The sequence below is a fragment of the Drosophila grimshawi genome, unplaced genomic scaffold (genome assembly GCF_018153295.1).
Source record: "Drosophila grimshawi isolate 15287-2541.00 unplaced genomic scaffold, ASM1815329v1 contig_311, whole genome shotgun sequence".
In the NCBI taxonomy this organism is placed as follows: Eukaryota; Metazoa; Arthropoda; class Insecta; order Diptera; family Drosophilidae; genus Drosophila; species Drosophila grimshawi.
In genome coordinates, this window is record NW_025063098.1 from 22174950 (window position 1) to 22189981 (window position 15032).

General features: G+C 38.7%; 1 protein-coding gene across 3 annotated transcripts in view; it reads right to left on the reverse strand.

Annotated features, from left to right (window-relative positions):
• The window catches only part of LOC6568543, a 52822-nt gene that overhangs the window by 33162 nt on the left and 4628 nt on the right, over window positions 1-15032 (reverse strand). The window lies entirely within an intron of this gene.

Below are 15032 nucleotides of genomic sequence, written 5' to 3' on the forward strand. Positions count from 1 at the left end.
TGCCTGCAGTTCCCTCCTGTATTTTATTCATTAACATTATCTACCCTTTGTAATCTTCAAAGTTGTTTTTTTTTTTATTTTTTTTTTTATTTTTTTTTTGGCGTTTCCAGTTTTTGTCTACACACAGCGAGAGGTTATTTGTGTGAATGTTTGCCGAATTCATTTCATTAAAATCAAATTAACTTGTGATAAATGTAGCAAAATATATCATAAGCCATATATGTATATGTACTCGTGTACATTTACTCGTCTAGATATGGGTATATATATTTCTATATGCATGTAGCGTATCTGTGGAGAAATAGAGGGCTGCTTTAGCCTGCCAAACAATGAACGTTCTATTTGATATTTATCTGCTGTTCAGTTTTGCTGCGCAAAAGAGACACAGCAGCTTGCTGCCCCCCCTCAGAGCTCTACCCTTGCTGAGCAAATAAAATGCGATATCTGATTATGTAGAGCACATAAAAGGAAAGGGCAGCAACGTAGCCAATGTGGGTGCACAGAAGCACCCAAAGGCAGCAGGGTGGAAACAACACACATACACACACACACACAAAAAAAAAAAACGATAGGAAAAATCCGGTAGGAGACGCTTGGCATATTAGCGGAGACATCATGGAGTAGATAAAGTAATGTCCGGTGGTGCAATGAAAGCTTTTTGCTCTGCTAGCTTGTCACAGATAACTCGATGAATTGTAATGTTTGCCCATCGTGATGTTTGGCAGCGTCATCAATATCAGCGTGGCTGTGATGCATAAGCTGGGTCAAATGCCCGATAATGTGCCTTCTTTTTCTTTCTCTATTATGCTTTCTATATGGAAAATAAATCCGTGCTCGGTTGCCTTGGTGATCATAGAGCTATTGGTGTCTGTTCTGGAGCCAATTCAACAATCTTTAAGCAGCAACTTAAGGAAAGCTGTCAACGCTCTTTCATATTTAAGCAGATATCATCTAGAAGTTGCATACAGCCAACTTTTTGACAAACTTTGCGAAAGTCATCCATTGCTTGGGCGAAACTTGGGACCAAGTTCTGCTTCCTGTCACAGCTCAGCGAAATGTAATTGAAATGATTTATAAACTTTTCTAGCTTACGAAATGAACACTTGGCCACAAAGACCGAAACACAGATATATTGTCGGACCCACACAGACAGAGGCTACCATGAACGAGTTGCTGTTAAAGAAGACATTACGCATACGATGCGTTGTACGTGCGCTAAAAATCCTTCGCCACGCAGGCAGCCAGACAGGCATAGGCATGCCATAAATGACACCACTGTCGGGGTTTCGCTGCTTAAAATGCAATTGCCAAAATGCAAATACAAATACCAGACATTTGACATATAGCTCGCTCTTTTTTTATACACACAAACAGCAGCAGCAGCAGCAGCAGCAGCAAAAGCAAAAGGCTGACAAGGATACGGCAGGCGAATAACTTGAAACGCAATAGCATAATTACAATTTGGCAAACACTTAACGCAGATCACGAAAATTTAAAGGATAGCTAGGGGTCGGTCGCTTCTTGCGACTACGGTGCAGCAGTCCCCCCTTTACACAAACCCTTTACAATTTGAAGCGACAGGCAGACAACAATAAAAAAACAACGAGAACAACAACAACAACAACGAGAACTTTGACGCTGGCGTGAAGTAAAACTGCCAGTTACGACAGCTGAGCCTGTTCCCCAGACTCGGCTAGCAAGAGCTGGGCTGAACGAACTGAAGCAGAGCAGAGCAGAGCAGAGAAGCGCTGAGCTGAGCTGAGCCTCGTGCCAAGAGCACAACTTGAATTATGTGCGTCCTGTCTGTGTGCCACACTCAGCGTATATTTGTATGTGTGTGTGTGTGTGTCCGTGCTGTGAGATGAATGAGCAAAGGGAAGTGGCGTTGAGCACTGCCATAAGGAAGCATAAGCAACGGCAGCGGAGCGGGAAGTCGTTTTACGTTCCTTCCACCTCAAACTTATGCAAAGTGGCAGAAAGGCTAAAGTCGACCTACAGCTGTATATTTATAGTTGCACACACACACGCACACACATACACACGCACACGGATATACACACAGAGCAGATAGGAAAAGCTAATGACGACGATGATGTACTACAGGATGTGTTTGGTCTTTCACTCTTTGCTCTGCTCAAAACAAATTTAAATCAGCCGGGTACGCATTGGATGCGACATGATAATTATGTTAATAGATGCATGCTGCATGGATGCTAAAGCTCGACAACTTAACCGAAACTCTAAAATTATATTATAAGTGTTAATTATGTTGGTAGAGCAACAACGAAGAAGGGCCAAGTGTAGAAAAAGCCAGAAACCCAAATGGACACCAGCAACTTTTTTGAGTTAATGTTATTGCTGCTTCTGTCGCTGCTGCTGCTGCTGCTGCTGGCAGCTGCCATGAGCAGTAATCTACACGTTGTAAAGAGAAGAAAAAAATGCGAAAAAAAAGCAATGTGGGCGCCATCACCTGAGCCGCATGTGTGCGCATAAATTTTGTGCCCCATGCGGCACGACATATAGCAAAAAAAAATTGGAATGAAGAAAAAATGCTTTTATGATTTGTCGCAAATTACTTTAGAAAAGTTTGGCGTTCGACAAACAACAATAAATCATTGACTCGAACGAAAGCTGGGCGGCATTCGTTACACATTTGTATGTTTGTAAGCATGAAAAAATGTCAGTGGTTGGGAGGTTCGATGGTACTGAGTTCGTGCCAGTCCCAGCAATTTAATTAACAAATGCCGAACCGACCGACAAATGCAAATCAAACGCTTCATTAAACAAGCAGCAGGTTGATAATATGTCTACATGTATGTCTGTAGATTTGTGGCTCGGCTTTGATTAATGGCAGTTGATTTCAACGACATCTGTTTAATATACTTTAGATTGATTAATTACACGAGTTTATCAGAAAATGCTCAGCATACAGAATTTTATTATCTTTATTTATTTTTTTTTTTCTTTTGATGTCGCTCATCAAATATGCCAAAATCTTTATTATCGATTTGTACTTTTGAGTGTCAGTGAGTCAAAGAAGCTGGGAAAATTTTAAACAAATTACAGCCTCAGGCGCTGTTCTATGTATCTGTTGTGTGTTGTATCTAGATAATAACTTATAATTATAAGCTAATTTTCGTTTGAAGTCGAAATAAAAGTTTGCTGCTAGCTGCACGGTATATGAATTCAATTTTGTCATAAAGCTTTCACAATTTAGTTAATCACATTTTTAATATATGTATGTACATATGCTTTAAGGTTGTATTTAAGGCACAAAAATCGGTGAGTATGTTGTTGTTTGTGCCTGTTGTTATTTTTTATTCTACTATTGTCCTACCTGGAGGCCAAATCAAAATTGTACACGAGCCACATGCTGATAGCATTCGGCTCAAATAGCTCACTACATTTCTTAGCTCAGGGCCTGTGTGGGCTACTTGAGACAAATAGCCTGGCAATTTATATGTTGTCGTTGCCAGGACACATATTAAATGCGAGCGACGTCTTTAGTTTCTATGACAACTAAATGGAGTGGGCATCAAAATGTGGCTAGCACATACATAAACAAAAAATAAATAAATATAAATAAAAAAATAAAAAAAAACTTGTTTAACGAGTCTCTGCACAAATCAGCCTACACTCACCCACTCTCACACACAGGTGATTGTAGTTTGTGTACAGACATTTTTATTAGTTTACACTTGATTGGCGCCGCAAATCAACAAGTGCCTTCAATTTATCAGAAAGTTGAAACAGATTTAATGCCCTTGTGTGTCTGTGGCATATAAAATAAAATTAATTAAATACAAATATAGTGGCCATAAATGTATCAAACGAAAAGGATCTTGCATAATGGTGCTGCGCCGTCGAACACACATTCACTATGTATACGTATGCGCTGCCCAGGACAGCTCACTTATTAAGTAAGCGAGCATTAAATCGCTTGCATAAATCACTTGCATGTCCAGCCAGCACCATTGAGGTCATTAATTATTGCAAAGGACCACTCTCGCCTGATACGAAACGAATGCGAATATGTTGAAATTGCTGTTAAATTTGTATATTTACTTTTTTTTTTAAATGGCTCGCATTATTCAATTATTGGCAGAGTTTCCGATTAAAAAAGTAGACAAACAAAATATGTAGGAATCGTTATTAACGGTCACCGAAGATAAAACATCCTTGCGATTGCATACATTAAGTTTATCCGACAACAATGTCAACATTTGGAACAGCTACACATGCCACTTTACAGCTTTAATCTGTAACATTAATATTCATTGGACAACTCTAACTACAAACGAAAGCTTCTTTGGAAAAGGAATATAAAGTTTGTAATGAATTTCTTGTGTGGTCCACATGACGTGAAAATCTTAGAGCACTCTCGGCAAATAGAGACAACAGTTCAATGCGCAAGCAAAGTACAATTGAATCATATACCACAAGCACAGCCACTGTCATTGAGTCCCTCAACGCTCGTTTATGTGCTCTCTGTGTGTGCGTGTGTGTATATGCATGTATATGTATTTGTGGCGCTTTCAGCACTCTCCCGGGGCAATATGACAATTAGTTACCAAAGCAACAACAGAAATACCTACAAATGACAGCAAATACACTGGAGACAGACTGTCGCAGATTGTGGGAGAGCTGGTAGGGGGGCAGATGGCAGAAGGCAGAAAGCACACACCGCATAACATGGCCGCATGGCAGCCATTTTGATGTCAGGACTAAACAGGCGACAGCACTCAATGTAGGCAGGTGGCGGCTATTGTAAAATGTGGCCTGGTGCCGAGGGGTAGACAGTGGCAAGAGTATGGTCAGTGGAGGGGGGACTGAATGGGTAGTTGAGGATTTCCATTGCCATCGGAATGGCACGTGCAGTTCATTTTTTTAGCGAAAACAACAGCAGCAGCAGCAGCAGCCGCGGCAGCAGTGGCAGGCCTCGCATTTAATTAGAAAATACGTATACGATGCGTGGTACGTGCCGGTCGTCGAGCGGCCAATGGCATTGTTATTGTTGCTGTTGCAACCTTTTCCTGTCAGCCAATTCATCAATTTTACTTGTACATTTTCACTGTTTTTGCGAACTGCTGTTGCCTGATTCGATTATGACTCTGACATAACTCTTGCAAGCCGGACTCATTTTTCATTTATGAAAGACCAAAAAGCAGCAAATGTTGCCAAATTGCCTCAACATGCTTTTGCACTAATGCTTCAAATTTGCCTAATACCCATAAATTACGATAGCTTCAAAACTAATTAGTCGCGTTATTTATTACAATTACCTGTCAACCAGTTAGAATTGAGTGCCATAAAACTTATGCATGTATCGGTGCATGCAACCCACAAATAATCATAATGTATATGTATTTGAATTAAGTCTCGGTGCAGTTGGCGCCTTATAACAACTATTGGAAAACTATGCTAATTCGTGTATTTGCTTGCACCCAGTTTAAATGTCACTTGTGTGTGTAGCCAAACTGTGGGACAACTCAATGAAACGTTGTCACAGTGCAATGACAATGCTTCGAATTTATGGAAAATTGCCAAGCAAAAATGTCACAATATCTTAATTACATATAAATTTACATGCATATAAATTTTACGAGCTAATCCGGCGTCGAGCTCTTTTAACTATGCTTGCAAGGCTATATATATGTAGTTGTTGTTATGAAAATATGTATTGAGATCCAAGCTAGAGCTTACATCACGAAGATTAAAAAGAAGCTTTCAAAATAAGCTAAAGCTGTTATTGCAAAGCTGCTTTTTATATTGTAAAATTCTAATGGATAATTAACCTTTCAGCTGAAAAGTAAAGCTGAAGCATTAATCAATAACTTTTAGCCAACAAACCCGAGTCTTTTCACACCAAGGATAGACTAATCCATTACATATAATTTAAAAAACCGCAAAGTTTCAGACCATTAAGCACAAAACTCAAGAATAAAAAAATGCGAAGCGCAAAAATCAATGTTCGAGCAAAACTTGAAGAAACGTGAAGAACAGCGCCATGATTAAAAAATAAAATAAATAATAAAAAAAACTATGCAGTTAAGCTGTAATGTTAATTAAAATTTGCTGGCTTTTGCACTATCTTTAGCTATTTATCTTGAAAAGCGCGTTGGCGTTTTGAGGCAGCCAACTAAATTGAAATAAAGCTAACCGCATTATCGAATTTAGATCCAATTCGTAGTACAATAACGAATTCAATTCATATCGCATATTATGCAAATAAGCAGCAACTGAGCTAATTGAGTATTAATTAAATAATCATAAGCAGTACATGTGTTAAAGTGGGATTATGCCTGGCAAAGAATTTTATACATGCACACAAACCCACACACGCACAACAATAAATTATAAAACAATGGGGGATAAAGTCAACAAATGAACTGAACTATACTGATGAGCTGCCGATATCAAGTTGCTTACACACACAAAATACAAACTATATATATATACGTGAGCGCTAGCAGTGCTTCCTCTCTTTCACTTCGACTCTCTCTCTCTCTCTCTTTTGGTAGCTATGTGCCTTAAGAGCAAACATCAATTTGCATAAACAATTAATCATGCAAAGCGCGAAACGTGCACGAAATTCTATAAAACTAAATATAGATGCGAAATAAGAAAGCAAAAAATAAATAATAATTCCCGCCACAAACTTGCGACGGCGAACTAAAGAATTAAGACAGCATTTCAGTGCCACAAACTGTAGCAGGTAAGCCTCGACACGTTCGATACAACGCAACGGCCTGAAAATTCATAGAAACTGCGTTCTTTCGTTGCTGCTCTTATTGTTGTTGTTGTTTTTTTTTAATGCTGCCACTGCCGCATATGATTCAATTTTGTTTTCAGCCAAACAACTTGGCAACTATGCAGTAAGCGAGGAGCCTGCTTTTGAGCTGGCTGGCTGGCTGGCTGGCTGGCTGGTAGAGAGTGGCCCAAAAGAATGCAGTCCGAAAACCAGTTTGGCGTACAGCCTGTGTCTCAAGCACAACAACGTGCAGCGTTTATTATTTAATTTTTTTTGCTTTTTCGTTTTTGTTCAGCAGCAACAGCAGCAGCAGCAACAACAACAAGTGAACCAAATTCTTTTTAACGAGCTTGCGCCAACATTTGATCCCCGCTCCCCAAAATGTAGGCAACGACAGGGGCAGCGCGTCAAGGGTGCGCTCTGTGTGTCTGTGCTTGCCAAAAAAAAAAAAAAAAAAAAAAAAAAAAAAAAAGAATTAAAAAAATGAAATTGCAATCCAAGCCAAGAAGTGTTAAAACCAAGCCAAGTTGCTTCACTTTTTGCCTGTTCGGTCGGTATCCATGTCCGTGCTCATATCTCGTGTCAATTTGCAAGCTGACGTTTTTTTTTTTTGTTTTTGTATATTTTTTGTTGCTGGTTCTTTTTAGTTTACCATTTATTTAATGCTTGTTTAGTTGAGTTTTTGTTTTTGTATTATGCCAATTTGTGTTTTATTCGGCGCATTTAATTGCTGGCCGGGCACACCCTTTGCACACACAGAGCAGAGTTTTTCTTTTGTTTTTGACCAACTTGAAATGCTTGGTTAGGTTTGTGAAGAATACACAAGACACATGCAACGTATGCGAAGACTGGCCACTTCAAAATAAATGTAATTAAATTATTTATGCATTTCAAAAAATTTACTTAATTATGTATTATTCTGAACATCGTCGCCACTAATGGCCACAACCAATCACATAACAAGGGCTTACGAGAAATGCAACAATGTTTCATTTAAGCTATAAAATTCCATGAATCTGCAATGCTTGCAAGTTGGGTACATTTAGATGGCTTTTTTTTTTAGACTTGATCTAACAGTTTTATTGTTTCGCCCACATTCGAAAAGCATTAGGAGGGAGGCATGGGACGGACATGCTGCATAAGAAAGCGCTCACAGCTTGCAACATGACCTGGTACAAAGAAACAAAAACAAAAAAAAAACGGATTTCAAAGTGGATAAAATGACAGAAAAATGTTTTCAGTTTTGCGCTTTTTCATGGCTTTTGATTTGCAACCGTGTCGGACAAATGCGCGCACTCCATTTTTGTCAATTGATTCGCCTGTCTGGCTCTTTGAAATACGCATTAATTTCATTTATTGCAATCATCATTGTCGCAACGACATGGCAACCATGGAGAGTAGAGTAAACACAAGCACAAAAGTTAGAACGCAAGCAGAAGCAGAAGCACAAGAAAACTGTGTGTGTGGGTGGCGCTGGCAAGGAGCGTACAAAACGGTACACAGACTGAGACAGAGACTGAGGCAGGGGTAGGGAATAGGGGCTGGCAGAAGCAGTGCTAGTCAGAGCATGCCTAGGCACTGATTGTGTTGATTACGCTGACCCACTTTGCCTGCCAAGGCTCCGTCAGCGAGGGGAGGCCAGCACGCAGGCAGGCAGGCAGGCGGGCAGGCAGGCTGTCAGTCGAATTCAATGAACTCGAAACCTGCTGATAATACGCGCAATAAAAATAATAATAATAGTCGTAATAATGTTGTTTTCAAATGACATGAACACCACCCGAAGGAGGAACACAATGCTGTCACTCAAAACTGAGCGTCTCCTCCATATTAACTATTCCTGTTTATAGACACGATTATATAACGCACATAACGCTTTATTTGTGTGTGTGTGTGTGTTTGTGTGTGTGTGTGTGCGTGTGTATGGTGTCTGTGCGTGTGTGTGTGTAATCTTGGGTGTCTGACAAAAACAAACTACTTGAAAGCCAATAGCTATTTTTAGTAAACAGCCAAAACAGACAAAACATGACCGAATTTTTTTTTTTGTTTTGGTCTCAATCTGAAAATGACCACGCAGAGTGTAAGTAATATTTGGAGCCGATTTCAAGTTCCAAAATAACTTGCACATTTCGTCACGATCATAGAAAATAGTTTAGTTATTTTCCATTGGCAGCTTTACGAGCATTATAATGGCTGGCAATGCTATTACGAACAAGACAAGAAACATGGGCAGCAACAAAACAAATGCCAAAAACAAGAACAGACAGAATCAACTTCAAGTCGGCTTACATTTAATGGATTTTATTTGTACTTGCCACTGTTACCAAAACCAATCGGGCAATTGTGGCGGGCTGTTTGGGTCTATAAATGTTTTGTGTTGATTATGTTTATGCCAACAATGCGGACACTGACCAGGTATATACTACAGAGTATATATATATATATATATATACATGTATGTGTATGCCTATAGTGTTATAAGACACTTAATTGTGAAGACAGTTGAAATTGGTGAGACATTAACATAAGTCTAGTGCTAAACAGAATGTGTAAAAGCTCATTAAGTGTTGAGAAGATTGATTGCCGACAGACAGCTTTGTGCCGGCAATCAAAAAATTATAAACTATTTAGATATTTCAAATTTTAAAAATAAACAAATTTATGTGTTAATTATCTATCTGGTTATTTTTTTTTTAATATTTTATTCTAAAATTAGCTTTTGGTTTTTATAAACAATAATTGTTTATATGAAAAAACTTAACCAATCTAGCGCTATTCATGGAGTTTCATTTAAATATGAATAATTTCCCTTAACTTATCTTACTCAACAGAGTCAGAGAATAAAAAGAAACTGTAGACTTTTTTAGTCGATATTAATTAAATAAAAGAAAAAGAAAAGAAGAACATGTGACACCAGCGATTTGCGTTGAATTAAATTGTGTTAAACACAACCACAAACCAAAAACCTAACCAAAACCTTCTTTCTGATGTGGTTTCATTTCTTTTAATACAATCTTGCAATTTTAAACAAGGTTTTTTTTTTTTTGGAAATGGTATTGTTTTCTTAAATTAAAAGCGAATAATTTAATATTACTATTTACAGAATATTGAGCATTTTATACCAGGAAAAAGCAGTGAATGGAGAAAAGCATTTGGCTGAGAAAGCTGACCAATTTGAACTTTTAAGAACTTTTCTATGGACTTTTAAAATTGCCATTTATAAAAGCATCTTAATTAGGCTTGCCGCTCTACTAATTCATAAAGTTTGCAAACTTTTCTAATGTGGCGCCCCGTCCACTTGAAATTCTACCAACTAACTTCTAATAATAATAATTTTAATTGCCAAACGGCAGCACTCGTGCATTATGGCGTAAACGCTATGTGGATGGAGTTCAGACCCCCTCGCCAACCCCCTTTGTAAATAGCAGGTACGAATGTACATATACATATATATTCTCAAGAAGTTGGCGCACATGCTTCCAAATACATAAAAAAAGCAAACATCATGCTGACTAAGGGGATTTTTTCCATGTGGGGTTTTTTTCCGTTGCCACTTTGCCTACCGGCCAAGAATAAAAAGTTTCCATTAAGTCGTCTCGCAGTCGTTTCGTTCTGTTGGCGGATGACAGTCAGAACAAACGAAACCATTGAGCAACTAATGGTCTTTCAATTGACCCAAGCGCTGAAGTACCAAAATATACTATAAACTGCCAACTTGTCCCAATTTATAATAATAGAACACCAATTAATACTGTACTTCTAAATATTCGGTTACCATATAGGAAATTTGTCACGTTTGTGTTAAAACTAAAAAAAATAAAACATTCTAAAATAATAATTTGGAACTCTACTCACTTTGTAATAACGACATTTTCGATCCTCTTTTAATTAATAATGAATCCTATGCTGATCAAATTACAAATAAATTACATACCAAATGTTTAAAATTTGTATGGGAAGAGTGTTATTATTATTGTTTATGCTAAATGACAATTGTTATTAATGTCTAACTAATAATTTATTCAGTTTTTAATCATAAATACTAAATTAATATTAATTCTTGGACTTTTACTTAGTTACTCTTTATGTAGTGTATAAGTTACAGTCCTAATTGTTACACAGGCTATATTTATAGTAATGTGTGAATTTTTAATAGGTATTGAACTATTTATTTTAATTTGTGAAGCAAATTTGGCAACATTTTAAGATTATTTATATATATATATATTTTTTTTTTAATGCTTTAATTTAATATCCCGGCAGACAATTTAAAGTTGCGCGATTACTTTTTTTATTGACTTCTTAGTAATTTTACAATTATTTCAATCTTTCACGAGGTTTAGAAGAAATAATCCGATGGAAAATGTTCGAATTTTAAGCTATTGCAGTGAAATTCTTGGAAAACGAAAGAAATGCTAGAAAACAAGCAAGGCTGTCCTGGTAAATGTCTGTTGCAGCCACAAAACATGTTCAATAAGAGGAAACGTCCTTAAAGTGTTCAATGTTCAGGTTGTCCACACAGCGAGTATACAAATTGAAATTAAATAATGCCACACAGTGTACCTGGCCAATGCTCAGAGAGAAATAGAGAGAGAGAGAGAGAGAAAGATATAGAGGGGAGATATATATTAAGAGAGAGAGGGCAGAGTATTTTTGGAGCAACGCAGCAGTCTAATTGAACTAATAGAATTTGTTTTTTATTCACACCCGCACGCGTCAGATAAGAGCAGCTTTGGGGCATTATTAATGGTGAGGTCCACAACAGCAGCAACAACAACAACAACAATAACAGGAGCAGCAGCAGCAGCAGCAGAAAAATATGTTTCAAATATATACGTTGGGACCCTGGACGCTGTTCACATTAAAAAATATGATTTTTCTTTCCCCATTTTACAGGTTGCGGGTGGGGGGAAGAGGAAATGCTGCCAAATGTAATCATTGCTGCTTTTAGCTGGGTGCCAAATGCCCAAGGCACAGCTACATGCTGTACTTAACTGATTTCCGGGAATCGCAAGACGCTTACACACAAATACACACACACACACACACAAGCACGTACCACGAAAGTCCTTCGGAACTTGAGCTGGAATTGAGGGAAGCGGAAAAGCGCGCAGGATGTTGCCTTGGCGACCAGCAGCGAGAGCAATCAGTTTAAAGCTGTCGAGAATTCTCAATGATGGCCATAAAACGAACAAAATTGCTATAACAGTAATGCGTTGCAGGCATACATGCATGTATGCGAATGGTCTACTTTAACATATACTACACATTCAAACCCACACACACACACACACACACACACACACACACACACACACACACACAGCGCTTTTGGTCGGGCTCAAGATTTCGGGCAGCCTTAGGCGAGGCTTAAAAGCCGCAAAGGCGCCACAAGGCAATGTTGCTTTAGTACACGATCCCAAAGACCCAAGACGCCAATCCCTCACATAACCGAACACAACGCAACGCAACATAACACAAAAACCACTTGGTGGTGCTCTGTGGCGCCTGTGGCTGTTCTTGTGAGCTCGTCATAGCTATAGTCATATCCATAGTCATAGTCATAGGCATAAGCATCGGCATCGGCATCGGCATCGGCATCGGCATTGGCATAGTCATAGGCCCAGGCACTCTCAAACAGTCAAGAGCAGCGCCAAATGCCGGCGCAGCAGAACCGATTTGCTGTTTGTGTAGTTAGCGGCAGCAAACAACAACAGCAAACAACAAGAACAACAACAACCACAGCAGCAGCAGCAGCAGCCGGGTCAGGAGAAAGACGAAGGTGGCACTCAGCTTGTTATTTCAAATGTTTGATGTTGCTGTTGTTGTTGTTGTGGCAGCCAAGTAACGCCTGCTTGAGATGTCAAATAGCAACAACTGCAAAAACAGGAAGCACTTGAAAATTGAAATCAAGCGCAGGGCGCCACCAACGCAACAGCAAAATCAAGAAGTGTGCTTAACCAAAAATAAAGCAAAAACAAAAATAAAATACAAAATTCAACAACAATGGCAACGCAGCTGAGCCCAAAAGGTCCTCCAACGCAATTTGCATATGAATATAGAGGGCTCAGAGGCAGCTTTTGGGTTGCTCCGCGGCACGCGGCTTACAATAACAACAGCAGCAGCAGCAGCAGCAGCAGCAACAATAGCAAATGATATGTTGTTTGCAATATGAATAAACCAGCAACAACAACAAGAGCAACAAGAAAAACAGAGCATGATGTGAGAGCTGCTGTTTCAATAGCTTATGTTGTAGTTATTTGCCGCCGGTAAAAACAAAAGCACCAAGTGCAAAAGATCCCGGCTAAAAGATACACTCTATGCAATGCGTGATTATAGTAAAAGCCATAATAAACTAGTTTTGGGCACGCTGTGGAGAGGGTAAGCCAGTTGCCTGTTGTACACTTTTCCCATCGACATTGTGTTAATTTGGGACAAAATGTGAAGAAGATAACCATATTTTAAAGGCCCTAATTACTTAATATTTACTTAATGGATATCGCTCATTCAGTTCATAAAATTTACATATTAAGTCAATTTCGCACTTTTAGTTCCCAAGATTGTCAAGGATGTAGTCTATTTGACTGGGGAACTATTAATTACTTTGAAATATGCGTGATTTATGGAAATAAGCAGATTAGATAGAGCTTTCTTCCTAAAATTAGTTGTACCTTTAATATAATCTAATCCTTTCGCCCAGCTCTAGGAACTTAATATTTCCAAGTTGATAGCCTTGTTGAATCCACTAAGCAAGCGAGTCGAGTTATATACAGAGAATGTTTACATATTGTCCACAGCAGGAGATCAATGCTTACTCATACAAAGTATAATTTTACTGTATTATTACTATTATTATTATCATGTGTATGTTTTCCAAGTGGTGCCTGCTTAGGTTTGTGTACCTCGCTAGGGACCTGTTTCCTAAACACTAAAATTAGTTGATTTATTACCCATGAATGTCTTAAAATGCTGTTCATTCTCGAACACTTTATACAGTTGAGGCATAAATATTTAAACCCTTGCAGGTCATTTAGTAATACATCTCGAGTACTTTTACTTCTACAAATAGTAGAAAGATATAGTTACTAAATTAGCTCTGATGGCTTACATATTTGTATATAGTTAAATGTCGATAAGAAAGGCAGGCGAGCATTATTACGACCAATTAGCCAATTTAGAAAGGTGACAAGTTTTTTAATATTTGATTTCAATATTTGCTTAGTAAATGAGAAAAACCTATACAAATCCAATTAGCTCTAGCTTTCTGTTGCATAGATTTGCATTATTATTCTGCTTATGCCAAAGGGTATATGGAAATCGTTGCATGCATTCTTTTAGTGGCATTTGTTGCTGTGGCTCGGCTCCCTAGTTGCCTCGGCTTTGGTTGCCTGTCAGTAGTGGGCGCTAGATGGCGGGGCTAAATTGAATAAGCGGCCAGCGGCCTCACAGGACAGACAGGAAGCTAAACAACAACATAGACCCACCCACCCACCCACCCACACACACACACACACACACGCATGCATGTGTTCGCCTGTATGTAACGGCTAAAAGTTATGTAGTGTACTCGAGGCTACCTTCCTTTATGGGTGCTTGTTTTTCTTTGCTTTTCCCTCGTTTTTTCTTTTTTCATTTTTTTTGGGTTGCTTTGAATTTAATGGAAAATTTATTGACGACACGCCGCTTAGTCGTTTGACTTGGACTTGGTCTTTTGCCACATACTCGCGCCACACACACACACACACACCCAAACCCCCTTACCATCATTGCTAAGCTATTGCTGTGCTATCATGTGTGCAAAAGTTTTCACATTGGGGTTTTATGAACTTGCCCATGCCCTGGACTTTTGATTTCGAATCAAGTAGTTACGGATTTCGAGTGTGTGTGTTTGGTTGAAAAAAGGTTGCATGGCAAATTGTTTGCATTGATTGATTGTTAAATACTTTCAGTCCTGCTGCTGCTGTGGGTAATTTCACAACGGTTAAATCTTCAAAGCAAACATTTGAAGTCTTGTATCGCAGCAGGGTCGTGAGAATCGAACATGCTGTCTATCTGTGTGTGTGTGTGTGTGTGTGTGTGTGTGTGTGTGTGTGTGTGTGTTACAAGGCAAGGAGTTACATACATAAATACATATTTAATCGTGTTGCGCACTCCTTGCAGCTTGTTCACTTACCATAAATTAGAATTATAATTTCGCTTAGCCAAATCAACGACGCAATAAGCCAGCAGCAATGGCACACACACATGCGAAAGGGCTATTCCCAGTCAAAGAGCGTACCAGAAC